This window comes from Eurypyga helias, unplaced genomic scaffold (genome assembly GCF_000690775.1).
Source record: "Eurypyga helias isolate BGI_N326 unplaced genomic scaffold, ASM69077v1 scaffold3782, whole genome shotgun sequence".
Lineage (NCBI taxonomy): Eukaryota > Metazoa > Chordata > Aves > Eurypygiformes > Eurypygidae > Eurypyga > Eurypyga helias.
In genome coordinates this window covers 29375-55724 of record NW_010237702.1, presented here as the reverse complement: position 1 = coordinate 55724, position 26350 = coordinate 29375, and positions in this window count along the sequence as shown.

The window sequence follows — 26350 nt, the reverse complement described above, 5'->3', positions numbered from 1 at the left end:
AGGGGTTATCAAAGTTGCCATTCAACTTATGTTAATCAACAGGTTCGGATAAGACTAAGTCCTTCTCACGGGATAGGCTCCATCAGACCTTCCAATTTAAATAACCTTGTTTATAACTCCTTTTCATAGCTGCACAAAGACTCAATTTTCTCTCTCTCTAGCTCTCCTTCTCTCTTTGTTGGTGCCTTTTACTCCCAAGTCTGTCTCTGAACTCTCTGTCTAATTAGCTCTTGATAGATCTGCTGCCCTGTTTCCACAAACATTTAAATCTGCCGTCAGTCCCATTTACATTACAGCATGTTGCATTGTCTTTTACCAACCTAATTTTGTTTGAGTGGATGTAAATCCCATTAAGCAGTCACTATGTACCTATTAGACTGTGGCATATAAACTCAAAACCCTCCTTATTTACAAGAGCGAACATAAGGCCCAATTCATAAAGGTTTTCTAGGACACTGCAATTTGTGCTTTCTTCCAAACTACAGAAGAATCTTAAAGGCTGCAAAACTCTTTTCTTCAAGGTACTATTGTTGAACTGCCCAAAACTCGACATGTTCCAACCACTGCATAACAGACAATAATGCTTTTATAATTCTAATGAGTCCCCAGGGAGTGCTCACTAATTAGAGCAGTGATTTAAAGTTGTCATTACGAGTTGCTCTACATCTACTCCGGATTTTACTTCATTTTTTGTTCGAGAAGAATACTTGGGTAGGCTGTCCAACTGTAACAAAACAAACCCTGACACATCACTCTTTTTCCTAAACTAACTACCGTAGCACGAGGAAAGAAAAGTCTGTTTGAAACTCATGGAAGTGATCAATACAGTTTTGAAGTTTCACCTGGAGTGAACTTTTATTCATAAAAACAATCTCCCTTTTGCTAAAAAACTTAAAAGCTCAGCTGGAGTCAACTCTTATCTGAGTTTTTCCTCAGGAAGGGAAAAGTTCCCCATTCTATTAACAGAGGGCAATCCACGCTATTCCCAAAGTGCCAAACCCAAGCCAGTTAGGAACATGTCCTTTGTTAGAAGCCAAAACCGCAGCAATAGTTTGCAACATGCCAGAGCCCACCGTCTGTACAACCTTCAGCTGCACTGTCCGGCCTCACCCTGACGGTCTGGGGCAGAAAAGGTGACAGAGTCTCCCTGCGGAGGGTGCAAAGGTCCTTCCCAACCAAACCCTGAGCTTGACTGCTGCACCAGCAGGCGTGTGGTGTCAGCAGCCTAAAACTGCACTGAGTGAATGAATGCTGCTTTTTGGTGTCATATGGACGCTCGGCACTGGATGCCTGCAGCAGCAACCTGGAGTCTCGAGCACTCTTCAATCAACAGTAAGGCACTGCATGCTGCATAGCACACCTAGAATAAAGCAAAACCTTGGCTGAGGTGAGGAGCACGTGCTACGACGCTGCCATTCCGCAACTGGAGAGAGTGAAAAGCACAGAAAATTATTAAACCTAATACTATACAAAAATAAAGTCTTCTGAAGGGACAGGTCAGTGTAATTTAATGGAACTAAACCAATTTATACACAAGTCTTGGTCAGCAAGCGCAAAGCCCAAGCAGCAATAATATTCCTGCCAGAGTAATCTGGGAGAACTGGTTTCATCAATTGACACTCTTCTCACACGGCAGCAAAACCTCCAAATCAAAACCCAGAAGCAGCTAGGGATACAAACACTCGAATAATTAACAAGTTCCAGGTCTCAAGAAATTCAGTTCAGTCCCAAAGACAGCAAAAGGATTTTTCTTTTACAGTTCTGTCCCATTTAAAAAGAATAAAATCAAAACCAAAGCAACACTTGTCCATTGCTAGTCAGTTACAACTGTAAAGTTTAATAAAAATAGTTTTACCATGGCCATTGAAATAGACAGAAAAGTTCCAATTAGCTGCACCAAAACTTTCCTGAAAAGCACAACTTCAGGTTGCATTCAATTAAATGGTTTTTCTGGGGAAAAAAATATGGAACTGTAAAATACGTTGTATGCAAATGATTTTTAATTTTCTAAATACTGAAGCTTTAGGATAATTTTTAACTAATTGTGGGGATTTTGTGGTTTTGTTTGGTTTTCATTTAGAAACTCCCACATTTAAGGGAAAGGTAAGATAAAAGGATTAAAAAACTTGAGAATGAAATAGCATTGGAAAACAACCCACTCTTAAAAGTAAGTAAACTTTTCCTTGGACACTGAATGGAATTTCCATTACTCACCCATTTGTGCTCAAAAAGCCAGAACACATTGAAGACACTGGTATTTTCAAGTATGTCACTTAGATGCACAGTTCTCATCAACCTTCATTATGGGTAAGAAGTACAACTCCTTTCCTGAACTGAAGCCTAAGACAAGTGCTGTCATGATCTCTACCATCACTTCAGCAATCGGAAAGGATGACAATATGAGCTGAAACAGTAACTACCCTGCCAGTGAGCATACAGGAGACATGCACCCATTTGCTAACGATCTTGTCTATGGCTCACATGCAGTCAGAAGTACCATTATGTAATTAAACCAAATGGAACATACAGTTTTCAGTGTAGATAAAATATTATGTTTCAGAGTTAGAAATAAGCAAAGACGATGTTTTGCATCCATGACCACACTTATTTCAGACTACCCATGGCCTGATTTTGAAGCAGAGAACACAAAAGGCAGATAGTACATCCAGGTGTACGGTAAAAACCTGCATTTCCACGGCAGACTGCTAATTTCTTTGCCACATATGCTTTAATTTTGGATAATGGCCTGACTTGAAATTACAGCTCACATTTGATGGATCTAGCTGATCAGCATTTCCCCACTGTTTATACTGTGGGAAGCAGGCAGGAGTGAAAGAGAAAAAAACAAATGGGAGGGAAGGTCATTTCACTTACAGGATTCCCAGGTGACTCAAACTCACACACGTCCTTGCGGCTGGCTCCCCCAAACCCACCTGCTCAGCGTGGGAACAACCAAGTATTTATCAACTCCTACCTGTAGCTGACAACTCTCCCCACTTTACCGAGACAAACAGCAGATTCTCACACTATCCTGCACACAGGTCCTCAGCTCCTAAATTAAATACCAGGACTCAGAATCACATCAACATCAATCCCAATGCTAATTGATCGTTAATGTCCAAACAGGCTGTTGATTGGCACTAATTTGTTCACTATAGATTGCCAAATCCTTCGGGATACTAAATCAGTGTGATGTAATTTACTGTGCTATAGCAGCACAAAGTCTTTAAAAGGTTACCTAATCCTGACACAGCCTTCAAAAATGTTACTCTTAAGAGACAGTTGGTCAGTCAAGTAATATACGCAAGAGGTGTATACTGGAAAACTTACAGAGACATATATTTCAGTGCCTCTAAAAGCAGATTTAAAAGCTGGTTTTACATCCTATCTGCAGCTCCCTGCAAGCGACTCAAACACAAATGAAATTTGACACCATGGTCAAACCCATCTCTACACATCTCGCATTGAAATATTCAAGAACCCATAAAAATTAAAGCCTGTAACTCCTACAGCAGTTCCGGAGAGGCACGTGACACGCAATACAGCTCAGAGAGATGTTTGAAATCTGCTCCCCCCCCATTGCAGATGGGAACTTTAATGCTGATTTCACTCAAAATGGAGTTGAACTACCGCTGTCTGCTTCCATGCCACGTTAAATGAAGAACTTCATATTCAGGCAAGAGTTTTCTCCACTAAACACTAATCCAGCCCAATGTGATTCTCAGCTTGGGGGTTAAATCCTCATGAAAACAGCAGGTAATCCTGTAGGAAACATCCAAATCAACGCCTTTGTAGTCCAAATTTGGAAAATAACTGAGCCTGAATGGCTCTTCAGTATACCTTTTGTTACTGTTAAGCTCAAAAATAACACCAAATTTAACAAGAACCACCTAAATAGTTTGGAGCTTGACACCCTCCTCCATCACCCCTTGAATACCATGAACAGCGTGTTGCACACAGACATCCACATGTTCCCTGCTCCAAGACAAAGCGAGCTGCTCTCCAGACACACACACTGAAGCTTTACTGGCAGAAGAGATGAGGGGTAAGGCAAGTGGGGTGTTTTCCCAGTGCTCCCCTAGTACAGTAAGATCTCCTGCCTCCCAGTGCGCACACATCCCCCCGGCTGGTTACCTCTCCACAATCCAAGAGCGTTATTCTATGACAAACTGTATTCTACCTTATTTAAATTATAGCTTTAAACACAAAACTCCAGTTTTTCTGGTCTAGTTGCTTGGTATCAATAAAAGCTAGTCCTAATACCACCACCACTTCTTAGGCTCCGTATCTGATGTCATAAACCAAAATACATTTTAAAGGCTTTCTGCACAGCAGTTTGTTTGCAGCAAAGTCAGTGAAGCTGATAGAACAGTACGAAATTATGGACCTCATATTTCCTATGCTTGGGAAAAAATAAAACTGTTGTACTTTTATTGGGATCATACCTTGAAATACTAAGTTTCTGACGTGAAAAATGTGTTTCATCTACCAACAAACATAGCTTTTAGCTTTCCACCTCAGACCTTCCCTGCCTGACTGCATTCCAGAAAACGTTTGGGGTTTGGGGTTTTTTTTTCCTTTCAGAAAGCATTTGAAGTTCTATTTCATCCTCTGTTCTTTTATCCTTGCTATCATCTACATGTAATTTACACTGTCACTATGTATCGTCTCTCTACCATGTATTCGTGAGGTTTTTTCTGCTAAGTATTAAAGATAAACCTTTCAAAACAGACACCTTCCCGTGATCCCTTCTCATTCTCTAGCTTTAAAGAAATGCATGCCACGTAGGTGTGTTTTGACTATTGCCTTTTTTTTTTTTTTAAATACACATTTGTACAGATGCAAAGTAGAGGACACTACAAGGAGAGAACCACGCTCTGCACGCTGCACATGTGCACACCGCACAACTAGGAAGAAACTCTTCGGTTACACTCACGCAGCTAGAAGAGAGAGGTCAGCGAGTGAACAGCCAGAAGGGCATAGTAGGGTGCTAAGTCTTGGAAACCTCTTAGAGGCAGTCTTTTAGCAGATTGATTTTCATGCGCCTTCAGGCTGACACAAAAGCCACGCGTGAGAACCCCTCTCAGTTACTCAGTGAACTGGGTCGTGTGTGACAGTATTAGTTAGATGGTCCTAGGATGTGACAGCAGAGAGGGAACCAGCTGTCCAAGGCTAATGTGCCATCTGTGCCTAAAATATTCTGCCAATTGTGTTGGCAGAACATAAAAAGTGTGTCCCTTTATCGGGCTATAAATCACAAGCAGGTCTTGCACACTGTCAATTAAACGCTGATATATGGAGTGGCCCGGATGCTTCATTGAATTCCAGTCTTTTGGGTGTGACATTTGGTGGTAGGACCACTACGGAGGTCATTAGCTACAAACTTAAAGCACCAAAGCAGGCTGTACAACTCCCCAAGTGACAGCTCTGTGGTGTACTGCCATCCAGGAAAGCATTCAACAGTCCCATTTGGCAAGGGGTTTAATTGCTTGGGAAGAGAGAACCATCCATGGCAGAACAAATGATTACAGATTTTTTTATTATATTTTCCTTACTCCTGAGAGAGCGGGTTGAGTATTTTTCCATCTTTCTAGTTACAATCATAGGCAAAGACATGCATTGCTCCGTCTCCCAACTGGCGTTTTAGTGGTACAGCCATCAGACCTGCAGTGAGGGTCTTGAGCTGGGTTGGCCGGACTCAGCTCCTGGACAACCGTAAAACTGGGGGAAGCAGAGTTTCACATACTCCCTTCACACTCTTCTACCAAAGCCTTGCCAGTCCTTCGTCCCTGCAGGTCAACGGGCATATCAGAAAACCCCACCGCACAGCTGAGAAAGCCGTGACAGCAGGGATCTAGCACCACTACCACCTACTGAAATAACCATTGCACAGCAGCCTCTGCACCGGGTCAGAAGAAAGGGCTTGATAGCCTTTGCCAGGACTCCAGCCACACCTGAAGCAGATGCCTACAGCGGATGAAGAGCATGGCAAGCAGAAACAGCTCTCCCTCCACAGCAGCCTCCCAAGAAATCCCAGCCTCTGGAGCCAGATGTGGGTTTGCACACATCTTTCACTGCCATGTTATGTATGGGATGTGATCGTCGTCACCTTCCACGCCACTCTTAGCACATAATTGGCATAATCTGTAATACGCTGCATGGATCTTTTGGAGAGAGATACTGTACTGATGGATTCATTTGCCAGTGCAAACAAAAAGGAGGGAAGACCGAAAACTGAAATCAGTTTCTACAAGACAGCCTCCCAGTGAACAGCTACTGACTCAGGCAAGGAAACAAGATAGTGCTACATTTTAGCTGCTGAACATGGTACATTAGATAGCTAACCAAGTAACACTTATGTCCAGAATGAACCACATTTTATGGCATTGTCCTTGCAATTGACAATGACATAAAATATAGGACCAGAATCACTGATCCTTAACTTGGACATACTGGACATTCAACTGGTTAGCCTTTTTTTTTTTTTTTAAATTGCTGATAGACACGACAGTGTCGTATCTTTTCCCCTTTTTAAATAAGGGAGCAACACAAAGTAGTTCAAAAGTAAGTTTGCAGTATTACTTGTCTTCCTTTTAATAGCAAGAAATAGTTTAGAGCATTTTGGAATTTGTTCCCTAATCCTCCTTGTCTTTCTGCACACAGAGTGAGAAGGATCAAACTCAAAGAATCGTATTTTCTTTAGACCTTTGGAAACTAAACAGCTGTACTGCAGATTAATATAAGATACCACTTTCATGTTGCTATGTCATAAGCTACTGCTAAAGAGAATTGGCATCAGTAATTGCAAGAAGGTTTGATATCTCCTGAGAGAAGCAATTTAGCATACATCAAAATAAATATAACATTCTAGTGCCTTTAAAAAAAAAACATATTTAAAACACTCAAACCTACAGGTACTGCGTAAAACTGATTATTCCAATCATGTTGTTTCTGGGAACTGAATTGCCACAGACCACAGCCCCTGTTGCCTGAGTACAGGGAGAAGTCCTCACAGTTACACATCTGTAACCATCAGCCAGGTGCTCTGCCATTCACACGCACAGGAGCTGCACAAGCACGTTCACACAGCTGCTGGGTGCCGGGGTTTCATGGGGCGAGAGGGGGGAAGAGTTGAGGGAAGAGGTCTGCAGGGACAACTTTCACAGCAAAATCTTAATTTTTTTACCACAAATCCATAAATCTACTTTTCATCATTTTGGTGAGAAGAAAAAAAGATTAAAGGAAGATTCCTTCAAGGCCCCTTTACAGCTCAACTGCATCTGAATTCACCTGTGTATTAAATGCCCAAGACTGAACAGAGATTTTTCCCTGGGAATTATTACACCAACACCAATGAACATTTTGGAGTACCTGTATCACAAAACATGAAGACAAAATCATTATTATGCTTAACTGGCGCTTTTCAAAAGTCTGGCCTACATCATCACCACTAGGAAAAGAAGCAAGGGTAGTTTTCCAGATGCCCGTTGCATGTGCAGTTCACTCTTGACATCCACTGTCTATCTGTGAACAAAACACCACTTTAAAACCTATGTGAGACACTCTTCCCCAAAATAAGTTATTTGTAAGTTATTAAATAAGTTATTTCTAAGCTTTTCCTGATGATTTTTTTAATAGTAGTTTCTAAATTGCAGTGAAAAATTGCCATGAAAAAAAGGGGGTGGAGGGTGGGGAAAGCTGGATGTCACAGATTTGACAGTAAGGGAATTCAGCAAACACCTAGCCTTCAGAAGATTTTCTTATCAAAAGGCAAGACCAAGGGAAATTCACAGTAAGAGACATGACTAGGGCAAAATAAAGATCTATTAACTATTGATGGAAATGTCACAGCATTTTTTGTTAATTTAATTCTCCATGCCTGTGCTTGATCTATTCACATCAGAATCACAATAGACTGTTGGACTTGGTACCAAAGTACTGAACATGCACTTTCAATCCATTTTTCTATTTTCCTCTGTGCTTATTGTGCCAGCCTCCTGCTTTTCCTCAGAGATTTAATTACTAGTTCTCTTCCAGCTAATATTAAAGTTGCAAAAATGAAGAAAATCAAAACAACAGGATTAGGGATGAGTTTACAAAGCACAATAGCTATATGAGCTTACATACCGGCTGCCAAAAATCACTCCAGAGAGCTAACATTGCAATGCTGTCTGGTATTCCCTAGTTAGCCCTTAGGCTAAGTGCAGGGAAATCTGTGGTAACGTCATCTGCTGGCAAACAGAAATACCCACGAAGTTTTTAATTGAGAATTAAATGTCATGAATACTCCAAAGGTTGTTGAGAGGTCATCACCATCTTCTGTGTGCCAGGAGGTGGAAAAAACCGTGTTCAGCCTGAAGCAGAACATTTTTCAAAGGCTCACTCGCACAGAGTTAACGTGTGCTTTCTGATTTTTCCTGTGTAACTCAGCTAAGAGGAGAAAAAGGAGTGTGTTAATATTTGGCTTTTCTAACACTGAAGAAGAAGCTGTAGTTGTTAATCCTGGGTAGCTTTGTTCTACTTTGGAAATAAATACACACACATGTAATTTTTATATAGAAAATACATTCAACGATGGAAAACACAAATACTAGTGTTACTAGTTCTTCCAGAGGATGGCATTACAAAGAATTCCGATTACAGTTATTAACGTTGTTAGTCAGTGGAATGGAAACAGTCACTGAAAGAGCTAAGCAAGAGATACTGAAGTCATTACTGCAGATGTGTTTTTCTGGAACAGGTGATCATTTCAATTTAGCAGGTCTCACTGGAGGACAGTCGATAATCCCAGGGAGGTGTTTGCATTACTATGAATGGTACCTCCTGGCTTTACAACCAGTAGGCATGGTACTTTCTAACAAAACATTGTGTTCAAGGGCTGAGTTACATGTCTCCATCAAGTTCAGCCTGGAGAAGAGAAGGCTCTGGGGAGACCTCATTGCAGCCTTCCAGTGCCTGGGGGGGCTACAAGGAGGCTGGGGGGGACTTTTTACAAGGGCCTGTAGTGACAGGACAAGGGGTAATGGGTTTAAATTGAAAGGGGGGAGGTTTACATTGGACATCAGGAAGAAATTCTTCCTCGAGAGGGTGGAGAGGCACTGGGACAGGTTGCCCAGAGAAGCTGTGGATGCCCCATCCCTGGAAGTGTTCATGGCCAGGCTGGATGAGGCTTGGAGCAACCTGGTCTAGTGGAGGGTGTCACTGCCTATGGCAGGGGGTTTGGAACTGGGTGATCTTTAAGGTCCCTTCCCAACTATTCTATAATTCTATGATCAGGATACTCAAGTGATCAGGTAACACTATACACTGGTTTTAGTCACTGAAGCCCAACTCCAGTATTTAAGGAAATTAAAACTATATGCCTAAATCATTTTGTTAAAAGGACAAACCAGAGTGCTCCTTCAAGAGGAACCTTCAGTTGACTAGATGAAAGGAAAAGTTTAATTCATTTACTATTAAGCACTGTTTCTATGGAAAGACTTCTTTCAGAAGAAGAGACAAATGGCAGCTGGACACCGAGTTCCCACTGATACTTGAGCCTAATTCTCAACAGAGCATACAGAAATCTCCCATATGACTTTTTCACTGGACTGCCAAATACCGCTTCTGAGTTAATTTTCAGATGAGCACATGGTGGTTCTTGCCTTTGTTACTAACAAAACACTACGTATAGAGAAAGAGGCCATTTACAGACAGTTCACATTTAGAGTGCACCTCTGCTTTTGTCACGCATAAAGAACCAATAGCATCTGCCTAAAACATACTATATGTTCACTTATTAATTGCATGCCCTTTGCAAGATAGAGTGATTTCTCCGGAGAGCTCAAATCGCAGCTCGTTATTGCCAACTATGTGAAACGGTGTTTGAGACAGAGCAGTAATGACACTGCATTATTCAGAGATAACATCCCCAATAATATCTGTGCCTGATCACCGTTGTAAGCCAGGAGGATGAACAGCGGGCTGCAGAAATCCTGGACTCCAGGCACAGACGAGCAGACGTAGCTGACAGACATTTCTGTTGTGTGAAAAGATCATGCAGTATTTCCAGTAATTCTTTTTCTTCCCCCAGGAAGTACGCTGCTCTTCCAGTTGAGCTAACTTTATTTACAGCAGTTTCTTTATACACGGTATAACGCGCTTGTTTTTAGCCTCACAATTTAACTACAGTAGGTCCTAGATTAGATCAGCCTGGTTGCTACTCGCATTTGATTTACAGATAGCAGCTTTTCTCTCATGCACTCTCATGCACAGACTCTGCTTCTTCTACCTCAGCTGCTGGAGCAAGCTGGGGGATGTCTGTATATCAGCCAGTTGTTTCACCTAAGCAGCAGCCTCAAAAAGCAGGTTAATTTGCACTGTTCAAACATAATCACTTGAAGAAAAAGAAAAAAAAAAAAGGAAAGGACTCATTACTTCAGCGATGTTTCCTGGTCCATTGCACCATTGTTGGAAACTCTGTCAGTAAACAAATTACATCTAACACTGTGCCCTTCCACTAAACAGATCTCCTGAGAATATCTTGTTATGCATAATGCTTTCTTTCACGCCTCTGTATCTGGCAAAAGAACACAAAGTATCTCTCTACAAACGCTGGATACTTTCCTCCTATAATTTCCATCAAAAAAGTAAATAAAGTGGGGAATAACTGAAGCTTAATACTGAAACTTTCCTTTCAAACGGCAATATCAAAGAAAACTATTTTTTCCTATAGCAGCAGCCACTTTTGGTACTTAAACCCACACAGAGAAGAAGGACCAATCTTCAAAAGTGCTGAGGATCCCCTGCCTAAAAACCAAATAAAGCAGAGACTCTGCAGACATCTCCACATCTGGGCGTTGCAGTATTTGGGAGCATGTGCACACTTCCGAACCACTAACTAGATCAAACTACCAGGTTCACCTGAGGAGGAAGCTAAACCCCAACATTATGGGCAATTTTCCTGTTAACTGACAGCCACAGAAATAGGTATCTTTCTGGGAAATCCCTACTGCGACACTATACTATTAGAGTTTGAAGATGATTTTAAAGGACAGATGGAACTTTCAAAACACACTGAAAGCTTTGTTGGCAAAACTACAATTCTTGTGAATTAAATCCAAGCTGAAGGCTTTCCTCCCTCCAGTAACTCCTCCTCTCACCTGGCGTTTTCTTCAACAATTCCTGAATTTGTATACCTTTTGGTGTATCAAAATTATAGAAGTCAGTGAGAATTGTAATGGAAAAATTTAATTTCTCTCTACTCCAGTGGACTTCTACCATCGCTGCAATTACGGCTATTTAAAAGGATAATCCATGTGGAGTTTTAAGTCAAATCAACCATCTCCCCAAACATCACTAGACAGATGTTACAGCGAGAGGTTTACACACCCCATACCCGAGGTAACAACAGAAAGACCCGGTGATCCTCCTGCCTAACACAGCAGGAGTCACCCCCAGTGACCACAGTTGTTCCCAACAGGAGCTCTTGGACTTTCAGCCCGAACAACCATCTGTTAACTGCAAGTCACTTTAAAACGAGAACCCCAACGAGTCTATAAAACAAATGCATGATAATAACACTTCCCAAGACAATCGTATTTTTTCCAAAACAAATATATCTGAAAACTCCCCTCCTGTTGCCTTTGCACAGTGTGCCTTGATTTCACATTAACAGTATTTGCCTGCAGCCACTGCTGGCACCACACGAAATACAAAAACAGAGTGTATGCAAGCCAGGGATGGGGGGAAGGGAGAAATCTCATGAGGAAGGATATTACACACTGGAAAACACAATGATTAATGCAGGAGCTGGGAAGAAAGAACAAACTTATGAGGAAGAAAAATTATTGAACCACACAATTTTCACTATATAATAGAAAAATGCTCCCATTATTTTGCTCCCCCCACTTGTCCTTTAATTTTGAGTGGATGTACCATGTGGCACTACAGAAATCTCTTAAGACCTGCAAGAAACAGGAAAGAGCATGGAAACATTGTAAGAATTCTGGCCAGAACATTAATACCAGGAAAACTTAAATTTCAACTGAAGCCCTACTTTGAGGGTTCAAGTGAGACTCAACACTAGGTCTAATGCATGGAGGACAACTGCCCACATCTACAGACTACAGCAATCAGCTGTCTGCTAGTGGCAAAGGAAGACTTCAAGATGAGAATTGGTCATTAGGAAGAAAAAGTCAAAGATTTGGAAGGAAACATCAGGGAAGGGGAAGGAGAAGGGGAAGGCCTGATTGTGGCAGAGAAAAACTGTTTTGCTATACTTAGCAAGGAAGACGCTACTAGAGGAAGCATACAGAGAGCTATGAGCACACCACTTGGCATCAAAATGCTCCTACGTAAAAAAACAAGAGGGACAAAATAAAACTTCAGCCCAGGCAGAAAGGCCTGATCAAAAAGAGCTGCATTTCACCCATATATTATTGTACTTCACCAAGGATGTCAGTAAAACACCAGCAGGTCTTCAAAGTCGGTTGGTTAGTTTTCTCCCTAAGCTGCAGCTGACAGCTAGCAAAGCATTTTTAGTAACCTTTCAGTTCGATGAAATCTCAGGGAGAGCTTGTTTTCCAGCTATCAGTCAATACAGAAAGGGTAGCCCATGTTAGACTTCTTCACAAATCCTTACAACTTCACCAGGCCCAAAAAACTGGAAAAATCAGCGCCAGGGTAACAGGAACTGCCAGGACCCTCGGCCAGCACCGAGCTGCCAAAATGAAAAGTGATGTTCACACATCACACATGTTCACAAAACTCACAGATTATTCTGAGTGCGATTTGCGCTTTGGTTTGTGAGGCAAGCCTGAGGCTTGGGAGAAAGTGAGCTGCTAAACATTATTATTACACCCATGTATATTTTATTATGATCTCTTATAGAGCTTAGGAAAGAAATCAGATAGGACTGAGACAGGAAAGAAGGATGGAATTATACCCCAAACAGACCTTTTCGTGTATAGTGTTTTGCATACAAGTTTTGGAAAGGATAGTTTAGGTAATTAACATGACTTGCAGCAAGACACACATTTTTTTTTTAGTCCCAGCAAAATTTGGTGGACTGCTGATTTTACCATTGTAAGCTCCAGTTGGATGAACTTTGGGAAAAACATCTTACCAGGCATTAAAAAAGAACAAAATTGGAGAAATGCAGTAAATGAACATTTTGCAGCGTTGGGCAAGACGACAAAAGAAATGAATGCACCATGATGCAAGTGTGTCCCGGTGGGTTCTTACATCACCATCATCATCACCTTTGTTCCAGTTACAAAAGGGATGTTTTGGAGATGCTGTTTCAAGGCAGACGTTTATCATTCTAAATTGAGTCAAGCTTATTTACTGACTTTGTTCTTGGTATTTTCTTTGGACAAGTACATTACTTGAAACAAGAAAAATTGAAAAATGCTGCCTTTCTGATATGGTGGGTAATACTGCATATATTCATATCGTAGCCATCCAATTTTTCTGACAAGATGCACTGACGTAAGAGTAATCAAACCATACAACCATGTCCCTTAACCTCTTTGACACCGGTCCTCAGTTACATCTTGGTATGTTGTGAGCTGAAAATGATGAATGCCAGAACTATGAATGCTGAACAGGATAACTAACACTAGTAGTGAAAAGCCAAGCACATCTGAATATGAATTGGTATTCTCAAATTAAATAGCTCTGATTTTGATAGCTAGTAAACATATTTATAATCATTCAGATGCTAAAATATGTGCTTCTAGTCCTTGGATGAATAAACATGAAAGCTGTGCCTGTTGATAAGTACTTACACATTCATTTCTTTAGTTGGAATACAAATCATACTTTTAACTTTTTTTTTTTTTAATTCAATGGGCTAGGACTATTTCAGCAAGTCTGTGTCATTGTAACACCACCACTGACTGCATGGGGCAAGAAACCATTACATACAACCCCACCAAAGTGCTGACAAAAGCCTTTCACACAGAGATAAATCACCTTCAGTGCATTTGCTACTTGGGTTCATCAATACTCTGGTTAACTCCCTTACATTTTATTGTTTTAAATGCAGATGCATTCTCAATTCAGCATCTTGTTTATGTAAAAGTACCATATTTTGATTACACCCACAAAGAACAATGCTAGTTAGTGAGGTTAGAATCTTGGGAAGGGGAAAAAAACCCAACTGAGAAACAGAAGAATCAAAGAAATACGTAGTTAGTTCTAATTTTTAATTACATATTTTCAATGGCTAAACGGCAGAGCAGGAAAAAGAAAGAGGGCATGCAGCACCTTAAACCTAGAAGCAGTTGGAAGAATGATTATTTGGCATGAATCTGCCTTCCTCTGAGTCTGAGCAGGCTGAATTTTACCACCTGCAAGTTTTGGATGCGACAGAGCTGACACAGGAGGCAAAATAAAGCAATCCAAATACATATTTGGACATAATAATTTATCTAAGGAATAAAGCATAAAAATACAACTGCTCTTAGAACTGCTCCAAGATATCCAACATGACAAGGCGAGGAAGCAAGATCTCCCCATGTGGAGACCCACCAGCCCAGTAGCCCAGTAAGAAAGCTGATGGGTGCCATCCGAGGTGCTGGGTCCCCGCTTCCAGAATCAGATCAGTGTGTGCAAGAGGAGTGGTGAGCACTTATTCTCAAAGACCTAAGAGGCAGAGAAGTGCTATCCTCAAGAGTCAAAAGAGTGGCACCTTACCCGAACAGACAAAGGAAATATTCTAGAGGAGGCAACCAAAGGTAGTTTGCAAAGCAGCCAAATGAGGCTCCTACCACAGCAACATTCTTCTCTTCACTCTCATGACAGCTTAGGTTGCTTTGCCCTCCCCCTCAGGTAATAATTAATTAGAATTATGGCACTTAAAACTGCCCCTCAATATCTGACCCTGTCTAACTTCCCAAATCTTTGGAAGAAGTATGGACACTGCTACGTATTAGGCAATAATTATGGTACTATTCAGAGGTTTCTAAAGTCAAAGTCTTACAAACACACACAATGCGCAAACCAGGAGTCAAGCTGTTCAAAAATAAATAAACCCATGAAATTCACCCTAAAAATATGAGATTAGAAAAGTTGCCAAAGATATTGGTTTAGTCCTTTCATAATTCTTTTCTTCTTTGCCATATGGTTTTGGAGCCTTTCATTTTCAATTCTATTCTGTCTTCCTCATGAACGTGAAGTCCAGAAATTACTTTCCAGAAATAAAAAAAGTGGCAGTGGAGATTGCCATGTAGATAAGCAAACCCAAGTGCAAAGATTCTCACAGAAAACTAAATATCATGAGATGTATGAAAAACAGAATGGGAATTAGTAAAAGTAATACATATGACTAATATTTAGTTGTAGCAATGCTAGCATGAAGCTGATTTTCTCAAGGATGCTTAAATGGGAATCTCCTCCCAGCTCCAGGTATTAATCCATCAGTAAATCCAGAACCTATTTCTCTTTAAAGTTCCTGGACAACATGAAATTCTGCTGCTACTTGTTTCCTACGTATTTCACTCGACCTGTTCATGTACGTGTCTGCATTCGAAAAGCGCATGAACACATTTAGCTCAAACGGGATAAGCATTGCACAAATGTAAACGGACTCTGGTCTTCTGAAAACAGCCTCTCCCTCCCAGTCCGTGCACACCAACAGCAGAGCCCTCTGTCAGGAAAACTCACTCCAGCCTCAGATTTGGCCTCGATGGGGCTTCCTTCCTTTAAACAAGTGGCTCAATCAGAACTGTAATCTACGTAGAGAGAAGGATGCTTTGCAAACTTGTTCTTCTTTCTTCAAATGGCATGATTAATATGAACACAAATTCGAAACTTTACAATCTAAATTAAAATTCAAGAGGAAGAGGGAAAATGTGACATCCTGTATTTTAAAGCCTAATGTTATGCAGAGACTGGACCACTTTTACCAACCAAGCAAGACATGACATGAAGTTTAATAAATATTCAATAAAAAAGGGAAGAAATATGAATTTGATGAAGTTTGCAGGCAATTAGAGCAATTTATTTCACTATTAACATGACAGACTAAATGCAAATCAGCTATGGGTGAAAACGCAGTTTTACTGCCCGGCATTCAGACCGCTGTGTAATTAAATAATGAAACGGGTGAGGGGCATCCACGACTGACTTCTCCAGCAAGGCAAACATCCATCACAGCCCTGCCTCCTGCCAGCACAGCGCTGAGACGGTATTTGTGGGGATGTGCGCGCGCCTGCCTGCGTGTAACACTGCAGGGGAGATTTCTTTCCACGATGCAAGGAGCATTTCCCACACGGCTAGCTTACCCCTGCTTCCACCGCACTGAAAATGCCAGGGATGGCTATGGGGTACCGGGTTTAGTTTGCTGCTTGCTTGTTTGATTTAAGGAAAAAAAATTAATTAGTCATTAAGCAAGTCAACATTCTACCCGATTCCAGACTGTAACTAAAAAGCTGTGCTATTCCTTTCCCCTCCACAGACACTCCTTCGAAAACCAGGACTCTCTTCTATCAGACCCTGTAGAAAAAAGAAAAATAGTCTGTGCTTAATACACCACATGGGGCTCTTCTGCCTTCTAGGAGGTTTAGAGCAGGAGGGGTGCAGATATACCACAACACGAACATTGCTGCCCTTCTAAATTCGAGCACATGTACTCCAGTAGCTTAAGAGACATTTCACCATTTATGAATGTTAGCCAACGCCTAAATATTCCCTTGCCCTTTCCATAGCAGGTACTGCTCTGAACAGATCTAGCAAGTTGGTCTCAGTCACCGAGATGCTGTTCCTGACAGTCTCTCCAGCAGCAGAGTTAAGAGTCAGTTGTGTTTGACAGATTGTAGATCTGTTCGAGGTTAATAAAATGCTGCCTTTCTAAAATAGCTGCTTTGTCTGACAGCACATACAGTGATAGATGTGCAAAACACTTGCCCTAAATAATGTCTCCTTTTGACTAACTTCCCCCAAACACTGCCTTTTTGCAAGAAGATTTAAAAAAACAACTTCAACTATGTCTGCTTGCAAGCTTACGGCGTGTATAAAAACTGAAGTAGGCAAGTTTGAAAGGTCTGATTTTTAAGAAGCTTTAAAGGGATTTCCTTTCAGGAAGCCTGCTCAGTGTCTAGGACCCTACAAATGAAATCTCTTTACAGGGGTTTGACCTGCTCACCCAAAAATTGCAGCTACGTTTGAAAATCTTTTACTAAACTACTCTGTTTTGCAGCATGTAACATACAACTCGGCTACTGCTACTTACAACTTCAGAGCTGGTCCATCGTCTAATAGCCATCACCATGGGAACAAGGAAACAAGCACCAGTGAAAGGGAAAACATTTTCTTAATCCTTGAGAACCTACAGAGATGTGCCTACCTTTCCTCAGTTGCATTTCAGTCACCAACTCACTGCTGAAGCAACAGGGACTTTGCAACACCAAAATCAACGGTATTCCATCTAAAATTATGGCCATTTTTATGGATCAGACTTTCAGTTTGAACAAAGATACCCATCTTTGTTCCAATGATAGGAAACATGCTTTATAGATCAATCTCAGACTCAGTTTCAAAAGGAAAAAAAGAGGATCCTGAAAGCTTTGATCTGGTAGACCCTGAGAAAACAAGTATTCCCTAGTGTCAGTGTTCCCATTTATTTTACAATATGACTACAGATTTTCAGGAAAGAAACCAAGAAAAGGAAACAAGAAAGCTATTCCAATTAAATCTACTCCAGTGAGCTTAATTCCAGGTATGTATGTAGCAAGTTCACCTACACAGCAAATACTACAGCCACGTCAACGCAGTATTGATTCATCATTAGAGCAGACAGTGCTCTATCGTCTATTTACAGGATATGACCTGGTTGTCTTAATATGTGTATACAGTGGCAAAAAACATGCACATGATCAAAAAACAGGTGTACAGCGATGAGCTAGTGTGCGAGTTTGTACTAACAGGTTAGATAACGTCCTGTCCCTATTGAAATCAATGGAAAGCTTGTGACAGTCTTCAGCGTGGCCGGAATTACAGTCTGGCACACTCTGCAGAGGCCAGCATGGTGCAAAACACCTCCATCATCTCCTGAAATTAGACAGGCTCCTTACAAGGTCCACTTTAATTAAACTCACTAAAGGAGCAAGAAGAGGATTGATGTACAAACCAACTCATGAAGGATCCATGACACTTACTAGATGGAAAGTTGCATTCTAGCTTTAACATCATGTGTTGCACTGATGTGCTAATTAAAATAAAAGGAGAGCAAGACGGCCAGATGTCTTCAATATCAAGAGGAATACCTTGATCCTGACTCACAGCTCCACTGCCTGCTGGCTGGTATGTTGTTCCCTTGTCAGGGCATCATAAGGCTGCCTCAGTAACGAGGAGCCTGTAGCTATTAATTTTTCATAGGGAGTACGTATCGCCTCAGCATTGTGAGAGTTATTGATAAGGAGAAATGAGAAATCAAAAAGAAAGCATGGCATCTTTAATCATCAAGATTTCCCCCCCCCTCCCAGGTTGAAAACAGAGAACACCTCATTAAGAGGAAGGCAACAGGGCACAGGTTCCGCTGCAGGCGGGTTCCCCTGCCCACGCCCAGCAAACTCCACAGGGACGGTGGCATTATGGACAATGTCACGAGCCACTTCCAGTAGGAGAGTAACAAAAAGCTCTGCCTGCAGTAAAACAACAGGCACCTGCTCCCTCTGATCGAAGCAAATCCTTCCCCTGCTCACCAAATGTTTTAAAAGACTGCAAGGGAGCAGCACAGCAAAACTACCCACACCAGCCCTTTTTGCATCAACTGCACATGAGCGTAACTCATCAGAAACCTCAGGAGTCACCCCCCACACACACTATTAACAGAACGCTCTAATAACACATTAATAACGACATTATTTTAATGCTTTCTCAATCACATTTCTCCAAATGCCATCGTGTTAAGCAGCGTTAATTACACGGGTTTGTCTGGGCCATCACGTTTACAGTAGCATCTGTTGAGCTGCTGACATGCGAGACACTATCATGCCACATTTGAATTTTCCCTGACAACCATTGCACTAAAGAGCTCGTGATGCTTCCTTAGAGCTTTCCCCAAGCTTCAGAGCTAGGGTGGCTTCTGCTCTTCATGCCCACGTTTCCTGGAGCCACAGGAAGAGCTTATGTGGTAACAATCGCTTTCCTCCAAACCTCAATTTTTAATTTTTTTTTTTAATTTGCTCCATATATGCTCTGTGAGATGGCTTATAAAAGTTTCTTTCCTCAGTGGATAAACACAGGTAGTTTTTCTACGGCGCTGCAGCTCTGCCTGTTGTAAATCCTGTTCTCCAGAACAACCCCCGCCCTGTTTTCCTCCGTGTTATGCCCTCAGGACAGAAACGCCTCAGAAAGGCCTCAAAACCCCCAGGCCCCTTTGGGGAACACTGACACCAAGACACAGACGTTCCCTCAGGAGGAAGGGGCTGCAGGGTGACGTTTTGTGCTGCCCAAAGGCCTCCCGATCCCCTCAGAGCAGCCCAGCCCCGAGGCTGCGGGGAACCGTCTGGGGCGTGGGCGCCATTTCCTCCCTGAGACCCCGCCTTCCCGAGCAGCCCTTTCACAGGAAAAAAACAGCAGAAAAAACATCAGGGGACATACCTGAAGGAGATACGGAAGCCTTCACAAACACTCCCAAAGCCTGTGGAGGGCCCTGGCCTGCCCTGATTGTGTATTTTGCCACCCATGGAGACTGCTCAGGTACCGCTGGAAAACACAAATGTCACCGGCGAGCCAGGCACTGCACTGGCATCAACCCTCTTCCTCGGTATTTTGAGGCAAAAATGCTTCCTGAGGAGAGCTGGGTGCTGTCCCTGAGGCACGGTGCCTCCTCCCTGCCAGCTCCTCGGCGAGGGGCGTGCCTCATGGCATCCTCCCTCACCGCATCCTCCCTCACAGCCACCGGGTCCCACCCTCGGCAAGGCCGGGGCACCACTGAGCAGGAATATCCGAGAAACCAGGTCTCGCCAAAACACGTTTGCAGGCAGCATGAGGCCAGAGAGCAGCGAAGGGCCTTCGGTGGGGAAAATGCAGACAAGCAGGCCCAGGCACGCAACCTCGGCCCCAGCTGCCTCTGGGCCAGGCAATGGCAGCTGGCCAGAGCAAGTCCCAGCCCCAAAAAGGGCCCAGAGGGGTCCCCGGAGCTGGAGACCACGGAACCCCTGAGAGGATAGAGCTTATTATGAAGAATAAGACCCCTGCTCACACAGATAAGCAAGATCTTGCTGGCAAAGAACTGGCATGTCTTCTTTAAAGGGGAATCCTGCCTCGATAACCTGGAATGGTATAAGGTGGTCAGCTGGTGTGTGAATGAAAAGGATTTTCAAAATAATTGGATTTTCGAAAAGCTTTTGACAAAGTCCCACACTGAAGATTATTACAGAAACTAAGCTGTCATGGGCTTGAAGGAAATTCTCTTTTATGGACCAAAAGCTGGTTAGGAAGCAAAAGGTTTGGGGATGAAGAAAAGCTAGCACCAGGGTCCCCCAGGGAGACAGGTTGGTGAGGATTTTGTTCAATACCTTCATCACAGATCTGGAGAAAGGGGAAACAGTGCCATTTCAGAGCCTGTAGAGTGAGCAAGGAGAAGGCAGCTAAGCCTCTCTGGATAAGCTTTAAGGTAATAAATGTAGGAATAATATCCTAAACCATGTCGACATGATGCTGAACTCACGGGAGTAGTCACAAGTTCAGGTCTTGGAGTCATCACTGACAGTTCCCTGAAACCACCAGCTCATTGTGCAGTGGCCTCCAAAAAAAACATTCAACAGAATGCTGGGAAAAATCTGGAGGGATACTGTGAAAGGGACAGGTGTTGTTCCGCCACTTCACAAGCCCTTGGCATGTCCCCATCCTGTACGCAGTCCTGGTCCCGGGAAGGCTGCAGCAGTTAGGCAAGGGCAACTGAGATGATAAAGGAGATGGAGGTGCTGCCTTGCACAAGGAGAGAGTACAAGGATTCACGCTACCCGGCTGGAGGAGGAGAAAGGTGAAGAGGGATTGCTGTTCTAAAATTCCCAAAAACACAGATGCAGTGGATAAGCTTAAGGAACTACTGTATGCCAAATGCTGCAGAATGAGAAGTAGGGGGAATTGGTAAAATTATCAGGAGATCATCAATTTGGAAGAGAGAAAGAATTTCTTTGAACAGGAGGTGGTGAATACTTGGGACTTGCTGCCACACAAGCCTGGGAGACAAGCAGTTCCAGGGGATTCAAGAGGGGTTGGACAAACTCATGGACAACAGGTCCACAAACAGATATTGGGATGGCAGGCAGGGACCTCACATCCCCAAAATTACTGTGGGTGCTGGTGGTGGGTATTGTGGGAGAGGCCAGGCTACTTCCTCTCCCTAAACACTAGCCCTTTTTGCCATGCAGAGAGGCAGAGTACTGGCCTGGCTGGACCACGGGTCTAGCCCAATGTGTACAGTGACAGAAGCAGAGAGTGTTACACAGAAGTACCTTGTGATGTCTTTCAAAACGCTAAAAAAATATTCTTTGCAAATCCCTGGAATATTTTTCAGTGTTGATGTGCAAACAGTACGCTTAAGTCTTCTAGGTCACTGCGTGGCAGTGGGTAAAGAAAATACAAAAGGAGAACAAGGAAGAAAAATGTCCAAATCATTAGATTGTTCCAAATGTTCAGCTGAAATCTCCAGCCAGGTCTTCAGTGCCCCGAGTGCTTTCCCCATCCTTGGTGTGTCAGTATAAATTATCATCAACATTAATTCTTTTGTTTCTTCCCTTTCCTAACAGATGTAGTAATCACACGTTTGGACACTGGCAATATTTCTAATTGTGTAATGGGGGCAGAGATAGAATTAATGAATGATCCAAGTTAGAAAATCTGAGTTAATTTCTAGCAGGTTTTTGAAGGGTTACTTATGGCCGGAGGTGTTCTTGCAGACTTCCAGCTCTGTCACAGGACCCGGCCATGCATGCCAATGAGAAAACGGACATTTCAGGAAGATAATAGGCCGGATATTGAAAGACCCACTGCCACAAAAACTACTTTCTTAGCGGCAACAGGCCGCAGATAGTAGCTGGAGTCAATGCAGAGCAGTACTGCCAGAAATTAAATTTCCCTGCTGGGAGCACGGTAGAGTGATTCCATCTGAGTGTTTCTTGTCTCCCTCACACACACACCCTGTTTTCCCTTGTCTGTTCACCTATCAGATGGCTTCCTGCGTATCAAGAGACAGCTGCTTTCCACCAAGGAGAACAACCGTGCACAAAACCACAGAGTATTTCGAGGACAATGACAACCACCAAGGCCACCCCAGTCTTTAGGCAACTGTATGAGTGAACCGCTACCTGGGAGAGATGAGCTCCAGGTCTGGTGTGGATCAGATGCCCTGGACCTGTGCGGGATGAGTATACAGCACAAATCCTACACTTGTCCGGCGGGGAGACAGTCACACAACACCTAGCTGATCTATACAAGCACGCTTGCAGGCTTTTACAGCTGGCCACTCGCTGGAGCTGTTGTAAACTGCTGCAAAACAGCCTGACTTAGCAGAGTAAATACAAATAACACTTGTTCGCAGTCAGGAATGCAATTCCTATTCAACTCCGGAAGTTTTAAAACTTGTTAAATTAATCCACCGTAAATTATAAGTGTATATAAGGTTAAAAGTCTAACAAAAAATGAGACTATTCAGCTAATAATACAGTTTTAGATGAAGTCATTAAGAGGGAATAATTCTCAATGAGACTATTATTTTCACAGCTCATGAGATTAATAACAAGGTTTACATTTACAGTGTCTAGTTATTTTGGGTGGCTTCAGTTTCAGGTATGAAATTTCAGAAATTTCAGAAAAAAAGCTGTGTCCCATCTCTGAACTCCCAGTTTCTTCCTAGTCTCTGAAATCACTATCGTTTGGGTTTTTTTTAAATCCCTCCTGCTGTATTTTTGCATGTGTTTGCAAAATCAGTTACCCAGGCTTCCAGAAGAGAAAGACACACATACATAAAATACTGCAGTGTAAATATATGACTTGACATCCATTGTAGCTGATCTGGTATAACAAGAGGAGATTGTATGATCCACCATCACCACTGGAGCTCTAGTTACTCATCAGTCAAGAGCATTTAAAAGGATACTGGGTCAAGCATAAGACCAACTCAAATGCCATTCATCCACGCAACCAGCACAAGGAAGTCCTGTCCATAGTATCCAGCTCTCATAGAGTCCACACTTGCAAGGTACAACCTTCACACAAGTAAGACCAACCCCAAGGCTTTTCCAACCTGCAGCCAGCACAAGAGCAGGGAACCTCTGGCTAAGCCCATCTCAGCTCCACATCCTGAGGCCAAATTGAGCACAGGTCTGTATTTAGCCCCAGCACTGGGAAATAACATCTACACCAAATCATGTACTCTAGTTAGCGACAAACTGAATCAACTCTGAACACGCACAAACCAGCAGGATTCACCTTCTATGACAGCTGCGAGGTCCCTTGAGTTCTCTGTATATTTTTTGATCCAACTTCTTTAGTTCAGGTCTTGAATTCCTATTTTTACTGCCATGACAATTTTTAAAATAAGCAAAAGCTGTTGACAAACACTGCGTTCACAGCCTTGCTCAGCAAATTGCTGCACCTAAATAACTTTCACTGCAGCTCAACTTTTGAGGAAAACATGACTCAGACACCAACATCACCTCTCTTGATGGAAATTAGCTGGCTGGCCTTTTGCTATGACAAACATCCAGGCTCCCCAAAGTTGCCCTTTCACCAGATTCAATGATTGCATATTTGCAGCAAGCAAATACTTACTCCAATTCCCACTTCACGCTCCTTCTTTTATCATTAGATTTCTCCCACTCGGTGTACACAAGCTGCATGGTAACTCTCACTCGCACTGAAATAAGCTTTCAGGCGAATTTACCTTGAAGTCCCCCAGTGACTGTCTGCAAGTTCCCCATCACACTCTCTCAGAATTGCACCCACACTGCCCCTGGCATTTGGATAAAAGTGATTTGTCAATAAAGTGCTGAAAGAAATTGCCTGCTTGGAGTGTGTAGTGTCAGCTGATGGACAGGAACTGAGCAACGAGCTTATCCTTACAAAAATAGGATAATTTTTAAGTGTCAGGAAAAGAATGCAGGGACCAGTTGGTTTATTTTTTTAAATATCCAAAAAAAATTCATTTTTCATTCAGCATTCCAGCTTGGCCTCTCCCTAAAGACGAGCAGGATATTTTTCTTTTTGGTTTGAAAGCAAATGTTGACATATAACAGGCTATATTGCTGCAGGCATTATTATTTTTCAAGCTACTAACAGCTTGAATATGCCTTTCCTTTAACTGTGGCATTCCAGAAATTCCTAGCTCCATCCTTACACACTGAGACAAAAAATCTTTGCTTGCAACTTCCCAGGGTGTTGGATGTTTGTTTGGGGGGGTTTGGGGTCTTTATAAATCATCATTTTGTTTATCCTACATATATATTTATACATTAAATGTATGTTTATGCACACACTTGTATGCAAAGGTTATCTTTTTATTGTCTGTATTGCTACATCACAGCTCAGAGTCTTGTCAATACAGGACCTCACTGATTTTAGGGACTTGCCACAGTGAGAAGGCGACTCTGATCTCAGAGTGAGGCAGACAAATGCTGGCAGAAATGACATATTACACCTTTTCAAATTGCAAAAGAAATGAATTCACAACTGCATATCAAGCAAGACATGACTGAAAGTACCAGGCCTCTAAGGAACAGCTTGTAAAACACAAGGCAGGATGTAGAAAAAGCTTCTAATACAAACAAAACCAACAAATCTGAAATGAACCTGATTTAAAAGCCACCTGAGTTGCCTCAGATAACTGACGGGGGTTAAGTTTGTGCACTTCACTCGAGGCAGCACCATGAGGAACAGTGCAGCTCCCAGGATTTATTTCCTTAAATCCTGCAAGATTTATCCCTCCAAACCCCATTTTGCCAAAGCAAAACAAGTGAATTTTTGAGAGTAATGAACACCTCTTTCCAACCCCCACCCCACTTGTCCTTCAGTTTTACTGCTGTATTTCTTTCCGTCACGCTTAGAGTGCTTACTGTTCAAACACGGAAAGCGAACAGTCAGCTAAATCAACATCTGCCTGTCGTTAGGGAGCTCGATGACATTCCCTGTCATACAAGAAGCAAGGGGCGATACATCTCGATGGCCATCCTTCACCCCAGCAGATGCCAAAGGCGGCAGATGGCTGAAGGACAGTGGCTCAATTCGCTTTTGATAACCGATCCGAGTTGGGACCGGGTGTCCCTGCATTCACATGCAGGAGCTTCCAACAGAAGAGGCTCTTGGTGATTTGACAACACTCATCGTTCTCTCCTCTAAAGAATATGAAAGGATGGATTAAGACAAACCTTGTGCCAAGCTCTATAATGCACTTGTAATGACACAGGCTAGAAATCAATGCTTCTCCAATGTCCTGCCATTTCCTTGGACTTACCAGTGAAGTGGAAAGCAGATATTCAATACTTGACACAAATTACTTCTGAATGTCAAAACATATTAACGAATATATTCTGCTGTTGTAGGGTACATAACTCAGTTTCTTGTGTTTGCTATAAAAAACACACCATTGTATTAAAAAAAAGAAAAACCGCAAACCAAATATGTAACCCAACTCCACAGTCCATCACCAAGTTTTATGCAGAGGTCTGATGCAATTCTGGACAACATCAAGGAATTCTTGGCTGGCTGGATTAATCTTGTTAGTCCCTTTATTTCAGCACACCTAATTTGTTCTGCTCCTTTTTCTACCCCTCCCCATCATGCCCCTTCCTACATGACATACTCTGTCTAGCTCCCAAGAACAAGGGAGAGTGGGTTTTCCTTTAAGAATGCTGCTGGCTGCCCTAAGGACACAGTTCAACTACTCCCTGGGGGTCAAAACATCAGAGATGGGACAGAAAGAATGTCAGTTGTCTTAACCTATCATGACCTCTGAGTCTACAAAGCCAGAATGTACAAACCTTTCGTCCCTCCATTAATTTGAGGACAGAGTCGCACGAGCCCATCACATAAAATCAAAGCCAATTTCTCCAAATAAGATGCCAATTGCCATTTCAACATGAGAGTTAAACCCACAGAACTGCTCTGCAGGTGGATTTTGATACCACCACCACCACTACTATTAAAATGTCTATTTACCAGCCTAAGTCAAAAAGCACATGTACAAGTAGGCACATGTTGCACAGATGTGTGCATAACTGCAACCCGCAATTAAACCACTCAAAAGGTTATGTCTCGCAGAAGCACTGACCAAGGAGTGGGCAAGGGGAGGGTGGCTGCAGCGTGCTGCCAAGGGCAAGGGGTTGGCCGTGCAGGGTCAGGCCAGCAGCTGGTGGGGAGG